Source organism: Alosa pseudoharengus, unplaced genomic scaffold (genome assembly GCF_046254945.1).
Source record: "Alosa pseudoharengus isolate Yale_2024_CS ecotype anadromous, Long Island Sound unplaced genomic scaffold, YU_APseudo_1.1 YU_APseudo_1.1_scf_4, whole genome shotgun sequence".
Lineage (NCBI taxonomy): Eukaryota > Metazoa > Chordata > Actinopteri > Clupeiformes > Clupeidae > Alosa > Alosa pseudoharengus.
In genome coordinates, this window is record NW_027468774.1 from 31,371,417 (window position 1) to 31,392,106 (window position 20,690).

Consider the following 20,690-nt stretch of genomic DNA (forward strand, 5'->3'; position numbering starts at 1 on the left):
TTAACCTGAGAAGATTCAGACCATTCATTCAATACACTGTGACTTTGACACATTTCCTGTTTATGTGGTGAGATATTAAAACCAGCCGCAGGCGGTTCATATGGGCAGGTAGGGCAACGCCCTACTAAAAAATCATCCACCCAAAAAAGTAGTTCTTCCTCAATAAAAAATTGTTGCATGTCAATTAATACTTATATAAATTAATGTATTATCATGTTTCTGTGCATTTTTTAACTATTTCTGATCCTTGAAAGTTTGAGTTTTAAAAGATATTCTTAGTTTGATTCGCTGTGCTGTATTGGGACAGGACAGCTCAACGACCGCATTCGACAGTAGATTTATGCTATAACTCTGTCGTCAATGAACGGAACTGCAGTCAGCGCTAACAGAGGCTCATATGGGCAGAAATAAGTCTGCCCCTACGGTCGTATTTTGTTGCACTGTAACACTCACACATTAGTCCACCACATTAATGTAGCCTACTTAAACAGATAAACAAAATGGCAAGCAGCATGGCTAGCAGTATGGCACCTGCTGTGTCAACAGTGTTGGGGAGTAACGGAATACATGTACCGGCGTTACGTATTCAGAATACAAATTATGAGTAACTGTATTCCGATACAGTTACAAGTTAAATAGTTGGTATTTAGAATAGTTACCTTGTTGAAATCAATGGATTATTCACTCTCTAAATAAATTAAGGCAACTCCATTTCCCAGAAGCTCCTGAAAGCAATCTATGATGAAATTGTTTCCATGTTTAAATCCAAGCCCCGCTGTCTTGCACTAGCCTCAAAACTAGCCAGCGCGCATAATGGACGTGTCATCGGACACCCTGAAATGACTGTTTGACAAATTAGGAGTAAAGTAAGTGGAGGTAACTCCTGTTCCTCACTGATCGCGGTTCCTGATGTCTGTTCAAAGGATATTTTCCCAAGTATTAATAGCTCAGGCTACTTCGGCCAATCGGTTACACAGTTTGCTAATCAATAAACAAAGCCTAATTCACGTGTTGATTTAGACCTACAATTAAACCAATAAAATAGGCACTGCATTCTAAGTTTTTTATTCTAACTTAAAATAGCTTTATGGATTTTTTTTTTTCTAATTAGATCTACATTTACGTTTTAAAATGAATTATATGGTGCAGCCTCTGAAGAATTATTCTTGCGAGTAGCATATTTTAACGTGCGGTTTTTGATTGTCATTACGCGATCACGTTCATTTTGAGAGCACTGATATACACTAGCACTAGAATAGTGTTTACATTTACATACGCGAAGTTAGTGGGGGGGCAGGGGGAGCACTGCCCCCCCTGGTGGAAACGGGTAATTGCATTGTTTCAAAAATTAGTGAAATACGTCTGGCATGACCAGATATTTTAAAAATAATTTAAATAACACAAGACAACAATATAAGGAATGGGCTGCGGTTGATGATCGGAGCAGCCAGGTTTTCTCTTGTGATCCTTCACATCGAAAGCGACATTACGGCCAACCAGACGAGGCATGCAGGATGCAAAAAATGAAAATTACTAGTATGGACATCTTGCCGTGCCAACGTTGCAATAAAGGCTGCCTAAATGCCATGTGTATAAATGTCCTGTCAGCTTACTAATTGATTTTGCGTTGTGTGTCGATTTGGACTTTTTATTCCACTTAGTTTAAACAGCAAAGTGGCGAAGCCTTGTTCACCTGTTTGGAACTGGCTGGTGAATGTGACGCGCGTAGGCCTGGCTAGATGACCCTTTTTGTGCATCTAGGCCTATAGTCCATGAGCCACAGGCCCAAAAAGGGGCGTGTCCCTACCACTTGGGGGGGGGGCAAATTCTCACTATATTTTTCTGAAAGCTACATATCTCTGGAGTATAAAATGGTATGATAGCAAGTTGGATCTTGTAGCTTTGTGGCTGTACAGGCCTTCAAAATTGACCTCTGATTTAAAAAAAAGGAAATTCCGCCTATTGGCTTTTTTTTGTTAAACCACTCATAAGAGCCCAGAAAATAATCCAAACCTCATTATTACTGATGCATATGTGGTGTTTGATGTTGGCATACATTTTTTGAATCATAATGTGATTTTGCCCTTCATTTTGGTTGATAAAATTCAAGATTTATGTGTAATAATGAGCAAATCTACGTTTTCAGAGACACAACGTGTTGCAGCACTAATTGAAATGCCCACTACCTCATTAATCAATGTATTTACACTAGGGATGTAACGATTACCGGTATAATGATAAACCGTGATAAAAATGTTGACGATAACAATTACCGTTTTCTTTTGAAATATCATAATTATCACGGTTGATTACCACGGTGTTGAAACCGTGTGTTTAATCCTTCCCAGCTTCATCCGAGCCTGCTTTTGACATACAGTAGGCCTGGTACAATGAAGCAAAATTGGTACCCTACTGATTCTGTTGTCCAATTGATGGTTTTAACTGCTATTTGGATTAGGCTACAACTGATTTTAAAAGGCAGAACATTTTCACCGCAAAACTTGCACTGTATCATTTAGCCGCTCTGCGTTTTTCTTTTTTATCTTCACGTCCACATTAAATCCATTCCACTCACGTTATCAGAAGAGCACAGTAGCCTAAAGTTGTATTTCTCAGGGTAGGAATTTCACGGCGGCCACGTCGTTGCCCCTTGCGTTGGCCGTGATGTCCCTTTGAAAATCAGAGGTTTACAGGCCACGGCCAGACATCAGTATCACATGAAAGAGCTTTTTCTCAGCTTTTAAACGATGTTAGCCGCGAATTGCTATGGTGAACGGTTCGCGAGAAAAGTAAATAATATAATTCAATTTAATCATAAATTCTACTGAAGGTTTTGCGTCCATCACCCTACCCATTCCTCTCGGTGAAATACTTCACAAACCTTTCGTTTAACACATGACAAACCATATATCAGAATAAACAGCAGACCTTACCGAACACAAAGATGTAAAGCAGTCACCTGTACAGTTAGCCGTTCCAGAGTAATCCAGTTTTGAATTTGCAGTAAATTTCGACATGCATGGATGTCTCCAAATTTGGGCTTTAAGTTTTACAATGTGTTTAAATTGTTCCACATGATTTCATAACGGGCCAAATACAAATTAAATGTTACAAATATCACCTAGATATCGGTAAATCAGAGGACAGCTGACTAAGAGTTTGTGAAAGTAGATCACAAAATGCTAAGCATGCATCTAGGCTATTTGAGTTTCTTAAAGCTGAACTGTGCTTAAATTGTTCAATACATGATTTCATAACAGGCCAAATATAAAATAAATGTTAAATATAGCCTAGATATCTGTAAATATTAGATGATCAGATCATTTGCAGTTCTATGTAATATGTCATGTTTCATGTTTTTGTAATGTTTCATACAGTGATGCAGGTCTACTGCAGTGAATAGGCTATACAACTTTGATCATTTTTATAGCCTACTACTGTATAGTTAACTTTGGCCTTGGTGCCCTAACATGTGGCCTTTGTGCCCTCCACCAAATATGCTCAACTGAAGGCCAAGTGGACTTGCCCCCAGAATGGTGAAATTCCAAGCCTGGTCTCACTCATTGGATCCAGATAACAGTAATAGCAACCTCCAAATAATGTTAGGGTAAGTTAAGCTATAAGCACATACCCAATTAAACATGACGGGACACTTTTTGAAACTATTTCAGCTTGTGTAGGCCTATCAGTGCTTTCTGAACATATTGAACACACTTTTAAAAATACCGTGATAATACCGAAAACCGTGATAATTTTGGTCACTATAACCGTGAGGTTAAATTTTCATACCGTTACATCCCTAATTTACACCTTCCTACCTCCCAGCAGAGACTTGAGATACAAATGATTACATAGGTCTGCATTGCTATGCTATTTACTATTTGTAAATGTACTATTCGGAAACACCCTAAAATTCAGTAAATTAGTTTTTAATAAGAGATATTCCAAGAGATCAAAACATCATGATTACCAATCACATATTACCTTTACATTCAAGGAATACCATATGAAAATTGTTCACATCACCACATGTACCCAGCTTAACATAAATATTATAATTTTATAATGTCCAGGGCACATGAAATACATACAGTAATTTCCTGTGTATTAGCCGTATTGTGTATAAGCCACCTGACAGTGTTTTATGCAAGTTAAAAGAAACAAAACCATATACCATATTAACTGCCCCTGTGTATTAACCTCATAGCTGAAGAAATTTAGCAAAATCAATGTAAAAGCTGCAGCTAATAGTTGGGAAATTATGGTAATTGCATCACAGGTGCTAAAATGATCTACATTATACATTTCAGTTGTACTTTTGACTAGTAAGAATGTGGGAATGAGATGTAGATGAACTGGTTGGTGAAAATATTCATACTTTACACATTGTTATCATTATGTACAATTATTATTATGACCGCCGCTAGCGAAGCGGTCATATAGGGATTGTCAAAGTTTTTTTTTTTCCCTGTCATCTACTTCCTGAATTTTTGGTCAACGATACCCGGGACACCGAACCACCGGGGCACATGAAATTTGGTGGGCCCCACTAGACTTTTACGGAAAAATTTTGTTTCGTCCCCGGGGTCCACTCCCCAATTTAACAGTAACCTATAAATTAGTCTACACAATAGGCCTACTCACTGAACCACCTTGCTTATTGTCTTTGCACTTTGCTTATTGTGTGGATTTATATTGTATGATTTAAACTGGCATATCTTACATAGACAGTGTTGCAGAACTGTTTTTACATACAAGTTGGTTCAATATTGCAAACAACTCATATATATTATATTTGACCACGTCTGCTCGCGGACTACTTGGGATAGCTTGCGGACCACCAGTGATCCCCGGACCACACTTTGAGAAACACTGGTCTACGAATATGACAGTGGTCCATTCAAATCTTTTACTGTCTATGGTCAAATCCCAGCCGAGCTATAACTGTAGCTCGACTTACCTGTGCATGGAAACATACTGACTGACAAAAAATCAGAATGAGTAATTATAACAGACGAGTAGCCCTGTGGACACACAATATTATTGGAAAATTGAGATGTGTGAAACACTATTTGACTCAAATGGTAATCAGAAATAATTTGTTATAAAAAAGACTAAAATGTGTTGACTAAAACTGACTAAGACTAAGATACCTTTAGTTTTCTTTTGACTAAAACTAGACTAAAATGACGAGACTTTTAGTCGACTAAAACTTGACTAACAAAAATGATATTTGAATGACTAAATATGACAAAGACTAAAAAGGACATTTCGTCACAAGACTAAGACTAAGACTAAATTAAAAATTAACACTACATCAATCTGGCCCATAATCACTCATTTGTGATTTGCACCCCCCCGGTAAAAAATGAAAATGCAATATTATTCTGCTTTAATCGCCCCTATCTTCAGTTAAGATGTTCAGAACTGCACCAAATTTTATGTGTATGATTGACCTGGCATTCTCTGGGGGTATGCCAAGTTTCGTAGAATTTAATCCATGGGGGGGTCTTAAAAAAATTAGATTATGTGTACATTTAGTGACTGTACACTCATTGGCCTGTAGATGGCGGTGCACACATATACACATGCACACACACACAGGCACCCACATACTATCGGTATTAGAACGGCCGATACAAATTCAGTAGGATTAAAAGAAAGCCAAAATATTCATCATCATCATCATGGCTGCATTTCCAGTATTGGCGATAAGTAGTCGTTTGTCCACTAGATGGCGCATCGTTGCAGTGAGACGTAATTTTGTTGGAAGTTAAACGTGGGTTGGAATAACAATGGACGCTTCCTACAAGGACTATAGTTTACCGCAGAGAACGTCTAATAAGGATAGGATGATGTTCACATGAAATGTAATTCCCATTTCTTCTTGAAGCCGAAATAAATCTGAGGATGTTTATCGGACATGCTTGGTTTTTACTGCAGGTACGTTAATCTTATAATATCAATAAGGACCTAGGTAATGTTACCGTTAGCGTTGGTTGAGTGATGGAGCCCAATTTGATTGATTGCATTTGTAGAAAACTATAAATGCAGTTATGCCAAGCAAATTGATAGCAGCACTGTAATTGTATCTTTCGACTGTCATTTGTTGCACGTGCTACAAAAATCATTCTGTGCAATGGAAGATTTACCAACGTTACACCGGTCTAATACAGTTTTGCCTATACATGCATGAGACTGAGACGCCTGTTTATTTTGTTTTAAGTGCGTGCAGGGTGTGAGAGGGGAATTTGATTCCAGCTTGGTAGTTGTAATCTGTGAAATTAAAAAGCACGTGTGTGTGAAGTATCCAAACAATGACACCTTCATTTCATTATGGCTGCTTTAGCAACACACCTTAAGCTACTGTGTAGTGCAGGGGTCTCAAACACCCGGCCCGCGTCCGGCCCAATTCTGGCCCGCGACGTATGTCAAAATAATAATGTAATCCGGCCCTTGAGACTTTTTAATTGCGACAAACAACGATACTGATTAAAATAGACGATAGTTCCAAGTACGGTGACAAATCTCATTTGTACTCTGCTCCACTATGTGCTAGACATCCAGAGCTTCATTCAAACCCAAAATCGCTGGGCAAAGTTTTCAGGAAATACTTGTATTATTAGCGAGAAACACAAAGACGTGCATTTGTAATGACGCGGAAGCGATGCAGGCCATAGTGTTGCATAACTTAAAGCAGAAATTAAGCAGAAATAGGCCTACACCAAATGTTAAAAAAAACGTTTACGTGTGATGAAGTCTTAGGTAGGCTATGTTACTCACCTATTTTAAATCTGAAGGAGAATATCCTTTTGGAGATTATGATCGATCGTCTATTGAATGGAGGTGCGTCTGCGTGTATACGACGGTGTCCACTAAGCATACCATGCTTATTTCGACCCTCTGCCCAACATAGCTTGGAGGTTGCAGTGGTAATCGTGATGATAGTGTCCGTAATGGACGTGGTACAGACAGCAGGGCTAGTAGAAATAGGGCTCTACAAAGTCACTTCTGGGTATCAGATTAGGAACTGATTTGACCAGAATACTTTATTGTAGGCCTTGTGGTTTAGAAACCATATACATCTTAGGTGTTGGTATACATCGTATGTTTTTTCCTGTTAATTTGTTATGTGGGTAATATGAAAAAAGGAAAGTAAACCTGCTCAAATATGTTCATCCAGTATTTACTGAGAGGTGCATAATTTGAGGTGCTTGCCATCCAGTGGCAAATTAGATGGGTAAATTTACCCCCTTCATAAACTTTTGTTTTACTCAAAGATTTTTACATTTACAGTAGGACTTTATCTCTGACCACTTTCAAGCCATGGCCTTTTGAAATTTTGATATAAAAATCCAATGGTGTTGCTTTCTTAACCCTGACGCCTATAGTTTGCCAGGTTTAAAAAAGTTATGAGAGGAAAATATTTTATTTGGTGTGAAACACACACATACCTGTTTTTATGCTTTTCATTTGTTTTATATTTTGTATTAATATTTATTTTATCATTATTTTATTTATAAGCTAAAGTTGCTAGCACAGGTGTCTAAAACTAGATAAAAACACTTGCACTTTCTCTTTGCAGTTTTGTGTGGTATTTGAAAAAAAGAACATTGCATTTTCAGAAATAGCCAGCCCTCCAATCAGATGACGTTGGCAGAATTGGCCCCCAGCTCATTTGAGTTTGAGACCCCTGGTGTAGTGGTTCCCATTTAGAAGTGGCTACTTCATTCGCGCTTTCCTTGACTCATGGAGCTGCGTGAATTTTATTACAACTTTTCGCCACGATATGGTAGTTTAAGTCCGCTTGATACTGTAAGGCGTAAGCCATTGGTTTCCAAAGGAGATTTTATTTGTGTCGCCAGCATAGCCTATATGACAATTTATGTTGTAAATAGGCCTACCTTATAAGCCTACCTGTAGCTTAGGGAAGCTAACAGCTTTCTATTAGGATCTAGTTGGTTAGTTACAGTTTTGTCATAACTCCCTGATGCATTTTGCATTTAGAATAGCCAGAGCGTGAACAATATCGGGTGCCTATGGACTAGGCTTGGTGAACCCAGCCTGATCTGCCCGCTATTTATTTTTTGATTTCTTAAAAGATTGAGCTTGGTCTGGTGAAAGCCAGACTAGCCATGGACCTCAGTTACACAATGCAAGGGAACATGAATCAGCCTATATTTGCACGAACAATAACGGACAACAGCTCTTCAACTTTTCAAACAGTTATTTGCACCACTAGATGTAAAACAGCATTTCGTTTCAGACTACTGTTACTTAATTTGTGCATTAACAATAACGTTTCAGACTACTGTTACTTAATTTGTGCATTGACAATAAAGTATTACATGAACTAAAGATGACTAAAATCTTATGTAGAAGAAGAAACATTCACAAAAAATCCATCCATCCAAAAATGACCTTTGTTTTTGATAGCTGTTGAAAACGGCATGGAACTGACAGAGATGTTTTTGTTTATAAATAAATAAATAAATAAATAAATAAATAACATTATGCTGATACCTTTTGCTTTTCCCAAATACAATGTAGCCTACAGGTGTAAGTGACCTTTCATCAATCCAGTTGCAATGGATGAACTGTGATGAACTGCCCTACTTGTGATTGTTTAGAGATTTTAAAGGTTTTATAACAATGCTACATCTTCTTTGGCTTTTCTACAATCTATTGACCTTTTCAGCACCAGTAGGCTACTTTCTGTGCAGCCGCACACACACACTCAGGCATGCCAAACAAGCATACACAAAAGTTTCAAGAGTGGGGGATGGAGTAAAATATGGAGACAAATTGAAGTGTGATTTATTTTCGCGGAACGGATGTACAGGACTGAGCGGCGGTCATATTTTGTATCGCTATGCGGTACATCTAGTTATTATTATTATTATTATTATTATTATTATTATTATTATTATTATTATCATACTTAAAATTGTCTTTCATCTGATGTTAAAATAATTTCCATTGAAAAGAAATAATAACTATTTTCCAAGATCTACAATTACATACATTTACAACAGTTTTAAAAATTCTACACAGTTCTGATGAGATGAGACAGAAACTGAAATTGGATCAATCCATTTTCAGAGGAAAATGAGTTCATTTGCATATCTACAGCAGGCAAAGCAACACAAGAGGTTAGGGATAATCTGATTCAGGCTCATACTACAGGCAAAGATCATGACATAGAGGCTGGAGTCAGATACACCTAAGCACAAATTCCATGATACATTGACAAAGCAAAAATTAAAGACATTTACGAGCATGAGTCAAAAAAGAAAACACAGGCACATGGCAAGACCATTGTGTTAAAGACTGGACATGAGCGAAGTCTTTTGTCACCCTCTTGGACCTTGGCGACACCTGAGGAGACCCCAAGGAAAACCTCTAAAGCAGCACTTGCAAAGCATTTGCAGAAACTTGCATCACTATCAGATAATCTTCCAGATGAATATAATACAGCAACAATCATTGATGGAATGTCTCTGGTCCAGAAGGTCAATAACAATGTCTCAACTTATGCAGACATTGCTGCTGCTATTCATAGCATGATCCGTAAAGAGGCAAAGCAGAGGCAGATAATTGTGTAGATTAAATTAGATTAGACTTAGCTTTATTGTCATTGTGCAGAGAACAAGAACAGAGACAACGAAATGCAGTTTGCGTCTAACCAGAAGTGCAAAAAATCAGAAAAGTGCAATGTGATATACTGTACACAGTATAGGCAGGTGGTGCATAGATATGACAAGAAATATAGTGCAGTGTAGACAGTACAGTTGTTTTGCAGAAGGTGGTTTAGAGTAGCATAAATTAAATATAAATATGTGCGGTGTATTAGCAGTTATAAGAGCAGAATAAATATGGCTATGTACTGTAATATGAACAATGTATGAACAACATGTACAGGTATGTGCAATGTAGTGGCGGTACCATTATAGTAGTAGTAAGAACAATATAGATATATGCAGTGTATTAACAGAATATATTACAGAAAAACTGAATAAATATGGATATTTAGTATTTAGTACCATATAGACAGATATGTACAGTATGTAAAACTATGTGCAGTGTGGTAACAGTACCATTGTAGTGCAGAAACAGTAACATTACAATAGTATTAATAATAAGTGTGAGCAGTGGAATATGGCTATGTATAGTATAAGTGTAATTACAGTATGTACATTTGAAATAAATAGATGGATGGGATAAATGGGTGGGATAGGGTAGTGCAGTTGTGGGGGGGGGGGGGGGGCTAGGGGATGTCCGCCTCCTTGTTGTCCCTGTCAAGGTTGCCATGGTCGTGGACACCTCAACAGGCACAGGCAAGGAGGCATCAGGCGGGGCAGGGGGTGATGGGGGCTTAGTTGGTTGGATGTCACCGGGATGCAGAGCTAGAGTTCAGTAGGGTGACAGCCGCAGGAAAGAAGCTTTCTCTGAACCTGCTGGTTCGGATGTGGAGAGACCTGTAACGCCTCCCGGAGGGAAGTGGGGTGAACAGTCTGTGGTTGGGGTGAGAACAGTCTTTGATGATGCGCGCCTTATGCAAGCATCGCTTGCCCTGGATGGCCTCGATGGAGGGGAGTGAGGAACCGGTGATGTGTTGGGCAGTTTTCACCACCCTCTGCAGTGCTTTCCGGTCGTAGGCAGAGCAGTTGCCATACCAAACTGTGACACAGTTGGTGAGGATGCTCTCGATGTTGCAGCGGTAGACGTTCACCAGGATCTGAGGAGACAGATGGACCTCAGAAAGAAGAGACGCTGGTGAGCCTTTTTGATCAGGGTAGAGGTGTTGAGGGTCCAAGAGAGGTCCTCAGAGATGTGGACACCCAGAAACTTGAAGCTGGTGACATGCTCCACCTCAGTCCTGTTGATGAGAATGGGTGTGTGTGTGCTAGCTTTAGACTTCCTGGAGTCCACAATGAGCTCTTTGGTCTTCTTGGTGTTGAGAGCCAGGTTGTTATCAGTGCACCACGATGTTAGGTGCTGGACCTCCTCCCTGTAGGCCATCTCATCATTGTTGCTGATGAGCCCAATCACCGTAGTGTCATCTGCAAACTTGACAATGGTGTTAGAGCCATGTACAGGTGTGCAGTCGTAGGTGAAGAGGGAGTAGAGGAGAGGGCTCAGCACACATCCCTGTGGTACACTGGTGTTCGATGGCTGAGGAGGTGCGATTATCTAACCTAACAGACTGAGGTCTGTTGGTTAGGAAGTCCAGAATCCATAAGTTTGGTTTTTCTTTTATCACATACACATTTATTGGTAGATGCTTTTTCTTTACCTTGACATGTTTCGACGTATACTTCCACTTGTTCCACAAAACTTCCACAAAACTGACAGGTGGGTCACACCTCCGTAACAACATCAGCTGATAAAAACGCGTCACACTACTCCACCGTGTGACCTTCTGATGAAGATGGAAGTATATGTCGAAACATGTCAAGGTAAAGAAAAAACATCTACCAATATATGTGTATGTGATAAAAGAAAAACCAAACTTATTTATCTCAAGTGTAGACACAATGAATGCAATACAAGTAGTCCAGAATCCAGTTACAGAGGGAGGTATTGATGCCCAGTTCACTGAGTTTGGTGATCGGTTTGGAGGGGATGATGGTGTTGAACGCTGAGCTGAAGTCAATGAACAGCATTCTATAGGTGTTGCTATTGTCAAGGTGGGACAGGGCAGAGTGAAGTGCCATAGAGATGGCATCATCTGTGCTCCTGTTCTGACGATGAATTCAATGAATAGATTAAAGATCCTTTACTCGTACTCCTTTACCGTACTCGTTTCAGCTACAATTTAAAAAACATTTGTACTGCAGACCTATGTATGTCATCATTTAACATTAATTTCAACTCGCAATTGAAAGTAAGGAGGGTAGAATAGTAATGATCAATAAGGTCTGCATTCAGGTATTGCCATAACATGTTGCTCTGAAAACTCAAATTAGCTTTTTTTTTGCACATAAATCTTGAATTTAACCAAAATGAAGAACGAAATCACATAATGAGTCAAAATATGTATGCCAACATCAAACACCACACATGCATCGGTAATAATAAGATTTGGATTATTTTCAAGACTCTTATGTGTTTTAACAAAAAAAGCCAATAGGTGGAATTTCCTTTTTTTTTCAAATCAGAGGTCAACTTTGAAGGCCTGTACAGCCACAAAGCTACAAGATCTGACTTGCTATCATACTATTTTATACTCCAGAGATATGTAGCTTTCAGAAAAATATAGTGAGAATTTGCCCCCCCAAGTGGCAGTGACGACCCCCTGTGGCTCATGGACTACTAGCCTACTGATCGCTGTGGATTACTTTTTTTCGTTTCATTGGATTACAGCAAAATATGAATATTTTTTTCTTAACATGTCTTAACGTAATGGCGTGATTGCGCTTCGTTTCTGCGATTGGAGAGGCATCAGACTGTAAGTGAACACTTCCTTTGAGTCTTGGAGTTCTCGCTATTATTTAAGTCTGCCCTGCACTCCATAGCCTACAGTTTGGAGTTTACTTGCTTTGCCTTTGTAGAATCGAATTGAGTTTTCAATGACTGGTTCTCCTTAAAGCTAAGCATACATGAACTGAAGCATCTTGTTATTTAAACCTCCACTCTGCCAGGTGGCTCGCATGCCAGCAGCACTCTTGAGGCGTCAGAGGTTTACCAACGATCCACAAGCACAGCTAACTGGCATCCGTTACAGGCTATATAGTTCGTTTTTAATAGCAAACAGAAACGTCAAGATGGCAACAGGTCATTACATTCTTTAATCGACAAAATATGATTGTAGCCTACAAAATATTCAATCAATGTGGCGCAAATGAGGCTAGAGGCGGTGGATTAATTTATCAAAAGTGAGCAGCAACCATGATGGGCTAAGCCCCAAATGTTTTCAACTGCTAGGGATAGGCCTACCCCTGTCTATTGCGTTTCAAGACAACCGTGCTGCATTGGATTTCATAAGGACGAATTGTTAAATTGTTACAATGTAATTATATATATCTTTATTTAGCATGTTTGTTTTCTCCTTTTCTGCTCATGCTGTGTACCCCAAGTGGTAGGCCAGGGCCCACTTCCCCGATAACGACGGAGACACGCTCTTAAGAGGGTTTTCTACGATTCATCTTACGATCGTTCGTTTGGTTTTTCCGACTGTTTCCCGAACATGCTCGTAGCGTGAACGCGCGTGCGCTGCTCTTAAGATGCTCTTAAGGGGAGCTGTCCACGTTAATAGTTCTGAAATATCCCCTGATTTGACGGTGATTGTCAGGTGACTGCACGTCACAGCTATAGGCCTACCATTTAAACTTCGGATCTACACATTAATTCACATCAATACGAAAATAGAAACACTTTGACATCTGCATGTAAGCATCCCAAGTAGGTTATATACCACACAGAGACATAAATAATTTTAATTATTTTAAGATTAGATTGTTGCACCATGCAATAATTTTTCGCGGTGTCACTTAAGAACACGTTTGAAGATAAGAAAGAAGTCGAGTAAGAAAGAGAGGAAATGTGTAGGCTTAGATTTTGATGCAGTAGGCTACAGACTAAACCACATGTTGCTTTCTCTGCTTTTTACCTCATAGGCCTAATAAAATATTCACTTAGCAAAGATAATGTCAAACTATTCTGGCAACGTCTCGTTTCATAACTTGATTGCATTTTTGTCCGCTTTTCATCACATTATTATGACCATTAAATGTAGGCTATTTTGCACGCTAAAATCTGATTCATCACAGGTAAACACAACAAAGAATGGGAACGTAAGTTGGATTATGTATTCTAAGTTGTAATTCCTCTGTATGTCCTGTTGGTGACCTCAGTGAGAAGTACTGTTAAGACGCTCTTAGCCGGTAACGAGTACTCTGGAGCACTCGTAGATCTACGAGTGTTTTCACGACGCTCTTAAGCTACGATGGTTTCGGGAAACAGTCGGCAAATCTTAAGACGTTCGTAAGAGGGACTTTACGACGCTCTTAGGCTTAAGATGCTTTCGGGGAAGTGGGCCCTGGTCTTAGCTGCTACAATTATTATTTTTTTGTCTGCCCCCCCCCCGGCTCGAATGTCAAACTCCGCCTATGTCATTTGCGTTCCACCTGTCATATGCGCCCCTCACTTGTACTGGGTTGATGCCACCAAAAAATCTCACAGGCACACCTTAATTATAATTTCTGGCTACGCCCTTAAAGTAGGCTATTTATTTGGTGTGTTTTGATTAGCCTAGTCGCCTGCTGTAGTTTAATGGTCACCTTGCTATTTTGAAGTTGTATCAGGTAGCTTAGTTGACTTTACATTCTCCTATGTGGACCTAACACTTCAGCCATTTGGAACAGAAGAACACACCAGAATAGGCCTTTTTAGTAGGCCTAAGCAGGATTTGATGGCCGCCTTCCTGGGGTCCTATGTTCCCCGCTCAGGGTTAGGGTTAGGATTATGGTTATGGTTAGGGTTTTAAAAAAGGGTCCTATGTTCCCCGGTCCCATACAAAGCGGGGAACATAGGTACGCTCCTGCATTCCTAAACTTATAAAATGCAATTCAATGCGGAAGTAATCTAAGTATTCAGAATACGTTACTCAGATTGAGTAACGTAACGGAATACATTACAGATTACATTTTTGGGCATGTATTCTGTAACGGAATACGTTTTGAAAGTAACCCTCCCAACACTGTGTGTCAAACACTGTAAAGACTGGATTAAAAATCCATTTGAACGACTGAAAGTAGAGGAGAAGTTAGCAATCAACAACCTTGGCCCAGACAGACCAGACTTTAAAATAACACAGAAAACTAAGGACCATAAGCGGAGGGAGCGGAGGGGGCAGGGGGGGGGGCGGTCGCTTCGGGCCCACGACCGCAAACGGTGCCCACTTTTGGCCAAATCTATCTTGATTAATTGTTATATTTACCGATGCTTATTTGTACTGATTGCTGGGGGAAAATAATAATAAAAAAAATGATACTAAAGATGCCACTGGTCCGTAGAGTGCGCTCACAATGGGAGTTTGTCTGTCATGCTGCAAATTAAATTGCCTGCACTCTCCCTCTCGCTACACTGTTGCGTTTTAAAAGCGAAACTGATGCCACAACCGGTCTGGGTTTGCCTGAAGTAGCCTATGCTACAGGCTGCATTTATTACAGAAAATCAGCGACATAGCATGTAGGTCTAGTCTACACTGTGCCTATTTAGAGACAGGAGCATAGGCCTAAGCCTGCCGCGACAATAGCAGTCACTATCAGGCGCGCCAGCAGGAATGAATGGTAAGCGCAGTAGCGCACCATACACCTCCGCTCGCAACAAAACATTGAAAGGCTTAATAATATTTGTCCGTTTCCTTGTTTCGTTTGTGCATTGGTCACCTAAAAAGTAGCCTAGTACAAAATCCATAATGCAATATACAACAACAACGCCTAATAACGACCTATTCCTTTGGACAACTTTTTACGGCCCTATAAAGGGTAAAGTTACCTTTAGTTTTGTTCTAGTTTACCGTTGTGTATGGCTTTAAACAGCGTTCGCGCTTTAACATCAGTAAACATTATTCAGTATAATCCAGATATAATGTAACGTTTTGACAAGCATTTTGTCTACCTTGTTCATCTGAAATAACTCCTCTAGTTTTGCTGCCTCCATCCTTTGCTACCTCCACCCTTTCATTGTTTCCATAAAACGTTCCATAATAGCCTTGAAGTCTTGAGTTAGTGAATTAGCTTAACATTGTGTGTTGATAACAGACAACCATACTAAAAGTAGCCTAGCCCACAACTTAATTGCTGCGTGCGTTTGTTAGGCTATTATTCCCTCTCCTGCTCAAACAAAAAGTGCGTACATTAAAGTTGATTTTGACAACGTGTTTACAAATTTTGAAGAAAATTGTAATAGCCTATTGTCGAGCAGTTAATGGGATACTGCACAGTTGTGAAGCAGTTGGGAAGTTATGGTGGGCTAACTTTGTGTGAAGTGAACACACAGGGGAAATTCTCTCTCGTTGAGTTGCCTGATGGTACGCACAGTGCGTACGGCCGTAGGCCTACACCTGCAGGCGCGCCTGATCACTACAGTTTGCATCGTCGCAGGCCTAAGCTGCCCCGATGCACAGACTAAATGGTAGGCTAGGTCATCAGGACATAAACAAAATGCCTTAGCCTCTAATAAGCACAATATGAAGTGGACTAAATAAAAACATGATGTTGGGATATTGGGATAAACACCAACAGGGTCCCACTAAAGATCGTTGCACCCCCTATAGTGAACCATTAGCTCCGCCCCTGCTAAGGACAGAGGGAAGATTTACGCCAGGACCTATTCCCGAACCTGGTTTCAGAAAAAGAAGTGGCTAAGTGGTTGCTCAACAAGGAAAACAGTATTGTTGTGAGCAAGTATGCTTGTGTGCCCCAGTCTCTTACCCGGCACACTGGTAGCCAGACCCAGAGGCTGGGAAAAGACAAAAACGTGCATCACAACAGTTACCGGAGAGCGTGCGGAACTGTATGGACAAAAAGTGGTGTGCGTGTGCATCAACGGTGAGACGGCGAGCATTCAGGATGATTGCATTCTCGGCCTAGACGTGCTAGGGAAATGGGGGGCTGTGGTGGACATTTTCTGGTTCACACTACACTTGGGGACGAGCAGCGTAGTGACTCCTACCCGCTCCCCCGCATTGACGATGCGCTGGACAGCATTGCCGGCTCCTGCTGGTTTAGCTCACTGGACTTACGCAGTGGCTACTGGCAAATTGAGCTAACTTTGAGCGGCTGATGGAGCGTGTCCTGGCGGGCATTCCACAAACATGCTGCGTGGTTTACCTGGACGACATCCTGTGTCATGCAACAGACTTCACCGGTGCCATAGGACATCTGGAGAAGGTGTTCGGCGTCATACGGGGTGCTGGGCTCAAACTGCACCCGAAAAAGTGACACCTGTTCCGGAGGCAAACCGGGTTCCTGGGCCATGTCGTGGGGGCCGCCGGAGTGGCCACCGACCCAGCTAAGGTGGAGATGGTGAGACGTTGGCCTGTTCCGCGAGATGGTGCTGAGCTGCGGAGCTTCCTGGGCCTGGCGTCATATTACCAGCGTTACATCCGGGACTTTGCTACAGTCGCCAGCTCGCTGCATCGATTGACGCACAAAGGCCAGCTCTTCGAGTGGACGTGAGAGTGCGACGCAGCATTCCGGCGGCTGCGGAGGGCGCTATGTGAGGCCCCAGTGCTCGCTTTTCCTGACCCTCAACTGCCGTTCATCCTAGACACCGACGCCAGCGATGTGTGAGTGATGTGAAGCACTTTTCAGAACAATCCAAGAAACATGAGTCAAGCAAAGCACATTTACAGTGTGCTATGAAACTAGCCATGTTAGGTCAAGTTAATATAGCTGCACAGTTTGACGAGGGCTACCATGTAAGTGTGCGGAATCAAAATAAGGAGGTAGACCAAAATCAACATATTCTGTCAAAGCTCATAGATTGCATAAAATTCTGTGGAGCATTCGAGCTGGCTCTTAGAGGGCATGACAAGTCTGAATCATCATCATCTTCCTTGGCCTCGTAGATTTTGTCGCATCATTAGACAGTGCAATGCGGGAGCACTTAGAGAAAGCAACGGTGTTCAAAGTACGTCCAACCATATTCAGAATGAACTATTGGCAGTGGTGGAATGAATACTTCGTTACTGTACTTAAGTAAATTTTTCACGTATTTGTACTTTACTTAAGTAGAATTTATAGTGCATACTTTTACTACGCTACATTTCTACAACACCATCGTTCCTTTTTACGATACATTTTATGATCAGATTTTTTTTCTCTCTGACAAACACGTTTGTTTTACCAGGGGGCGGGGTTGCTATAAGATTCTGGAGCGCTACGTGCCCATCTTCTAAATCTTTGAAACATAAGCTTCTAGTCTAGACCAGGCAAAACCTGAGCTTGTAGCCATCTGCATTCAGTAGGCTATATTCACCAGACCCATGGCTACACTGGACATGCAACTGCGTTCTGTGCCTTTCTCTCTGTCATCTGCAGCGTTAGGGCCTCCGCTCCGATGAGATTGCTATCCGCGGATCAGCAAAGTTACAGGCTATGCCCATGCTTCTGTCACACATCTGATCATTTGCGGCACAAATGAATGGTAGACTATTATAGAACCGCTGGCCGAAAAAACGTAGCATTTTCCAGATTAGGAAATATTTCTTAATTGTGTGTGATCAAATAAAGAGGCATAGCCTACAATTGGGGGGTAGAAATGTGAGCGCTCATTCAATGTCTATGTGCGTCTGCGCAAGTGAAACTGAACCTAATCATATAGACACCTTTCTCAGCAACTTTTCTGTTCAATCAGCAGAATTGGCATTACGATCCACCCGACGTTTCCCTTGTCTAACCCAGAGCCATATAAAAAGAGAGTTGCGACACTCTTTGAAGTCGCCGCCACGCGGTCACGTGGTTCACGTACGCTTCAACAGTTCCAAACAGCTCTTTGCGTGTCGTGTTATTTCAATGGGATAGACAGCAGCGAGTGCGTTATTGAACGTGAAACATTACAACAAACCAAAAACGAGTGTTATTACGTGTTAGCATGCTTACATTATAGTGTCAATTATACTGTATATTGCGAGTATAATTAGTTTGCAACATCAATCTAAAATATGTTCTTTGGTAGTTCTAACATTGAACGTTTGTTTCCTTGCTGGACATTAGCTGTTATTGGATTCCTACATTTGCCTGTATCACGCTACATATACTTTACTTACATTGTCAAAACGTAGGCTATGCATTTTGTATCCTTTTTGTGTGTGAACATTAGATCCAGTGTCCTTTTCAGTTCGTTTGGTGAGATGAAGATGAAGATGCACCCCCCCCCCCCAAATCTGCACAACTTTGATCATTGTAAGACTAGCAATAAACGTCTATCAAATATATAAATGGCATTCAGTAGCCTAACAGCTTAAATTTTAAAAGTTTGATCAATGCATTAAATCTGTTCAGTTCTTTTAGAGAAATAGCATAAAGGTGGGCACCACACAGCCTTGGTAACATTTTAAGAGTAAGCCATAAACATGTCAAAAACACATAGGCTAAATAAGAATCAATAACAACTTAAATGTGAAAAATTTGATTTATACTGCAAGATAAGACACCCACTGTTTCAATAACACACTTGTAACTCAATAAGCAATCAACTATTTCAATAAAATACTTATAACTTATATTTCAGCCGGCTGGTGAGACTACAGCATGAAAAGGATGACTGATGTTAGGTTTTCAATAGAATTTTTATTAAGTTTTCAATGTGTGTTTAAAACAAGAACAGGAACAAATGCAAAAAAGACTGGGAGGGAGGTATGGTGACACTGCAACATAAAAAGAAGGTCTGACACTCATTTAGGTTTCCAAAAAATAAAAAGATTTCAGTTTCCAAAGTTTGAACAACAATTGTGTGTGAACTACACAAAAGACACAATGTGGAAGGGATGGGTAGCCCTGTACTCTGTACACCTATAAGAGGGACATGGTAAGGAGGATGCAACATTTGGCTGGAGTCGGGAGTGTTATGGGAGGTGTGGAAGATGCTGGATCAACATAACTCCATTTGTGTAAGGGCCCCATCGTGTGGACCTCAAACATAAAAAATTATCTTATCTGACCATTCCAGTAATATATCGCACACCCTTCTTGTCCTCTGCATCCTTGGTCCTGGATAAGCAGAACAGGCACAGTGGAGAATGGAGGGAGAGAACAAAGCAGGTAACACTCAGTGTATATTTGGGACAACACATTAAGTAAGTAGCAGAAACCTAAGCAAGAGGCCATCTCCAGCAAGAGGCCAGCAAGAGTTTTACATACCCATACACAGCTAACCATTTGCAAGGCTGGTTGGGGGTGCCACAAGTCCACACAAAAACTATAACAATAACAACATGAAGAATGATTTTGTTGGGGATTACTTTCAGAGTGATCTATGCCCTATTAACCTGACTACACTTTTCAGTTATCCAAAAAAAGACATTTGTCCTACTTACAAAGATCACTGACCTAATGAATGAACAGTGAACAGTAGTGGCACAGGACTGGGCTGGCAAGGGACACAAGAGCCACGCACCAGTAACAACAACAATAACTTATAATAGTCTAGGTTTTGCTCCTACTGCTTCCCCTGAAATTCATAATTGAAATCCCCTCGTTCACGAGTCGTGGACACTAGCCTATATCATGTCATGTTCAGCCCACGGTTCAGTTCATAACGCCATACAACTCGCCATCTAGCAAGCTAGTCTATATCAGGTTTAAAGACAATAATCACATTAATTTCCTCCATTTTTCACCTGAAGAGCGTTAATCACAAACCCATTGATAACCAGCACATCTGAATATAGAGTTACCATGCTGTATGGAATGTATTTTATCAATGTAGCATTTAATATGAGAACAGCTTTCATGTTCCCCCTCATAGCATTTCTAACACTATGGGCCCTATTTTAATGGTCTGAAACGGTGTCTTCGCGCAAAACGCAAGTGACTTTGTGGGCGGATCTTGGGCGCTGATGCTATTTTACCGGCGGGATATTGACTGTTGCGCCCGACGCAAATCTAAAATGGGGTGGTCTGAAGTAGCTACATTAATCATGGGTGTGGTTTGGGCGTAACGTGCAATAAACCAATCAG

At 40.7% G+C, this 20,690-nt stretch overlaps 1 protein-coding gene across 1 annotated transcript in view; it reads left to right on the forward strand.

The window, feature by feature from the left end:
• The window catches only part of LOC143102350 (sodium channel protein type 4 subunit alpha B-like), an 81,947-nt gene that overhangs the window by 34,335 nt on the left and 26,922 nt on the right, over window positions 1–20,690 (forward strand). The gene's annotated exons all lie outside the window — the stretch shown is intronic.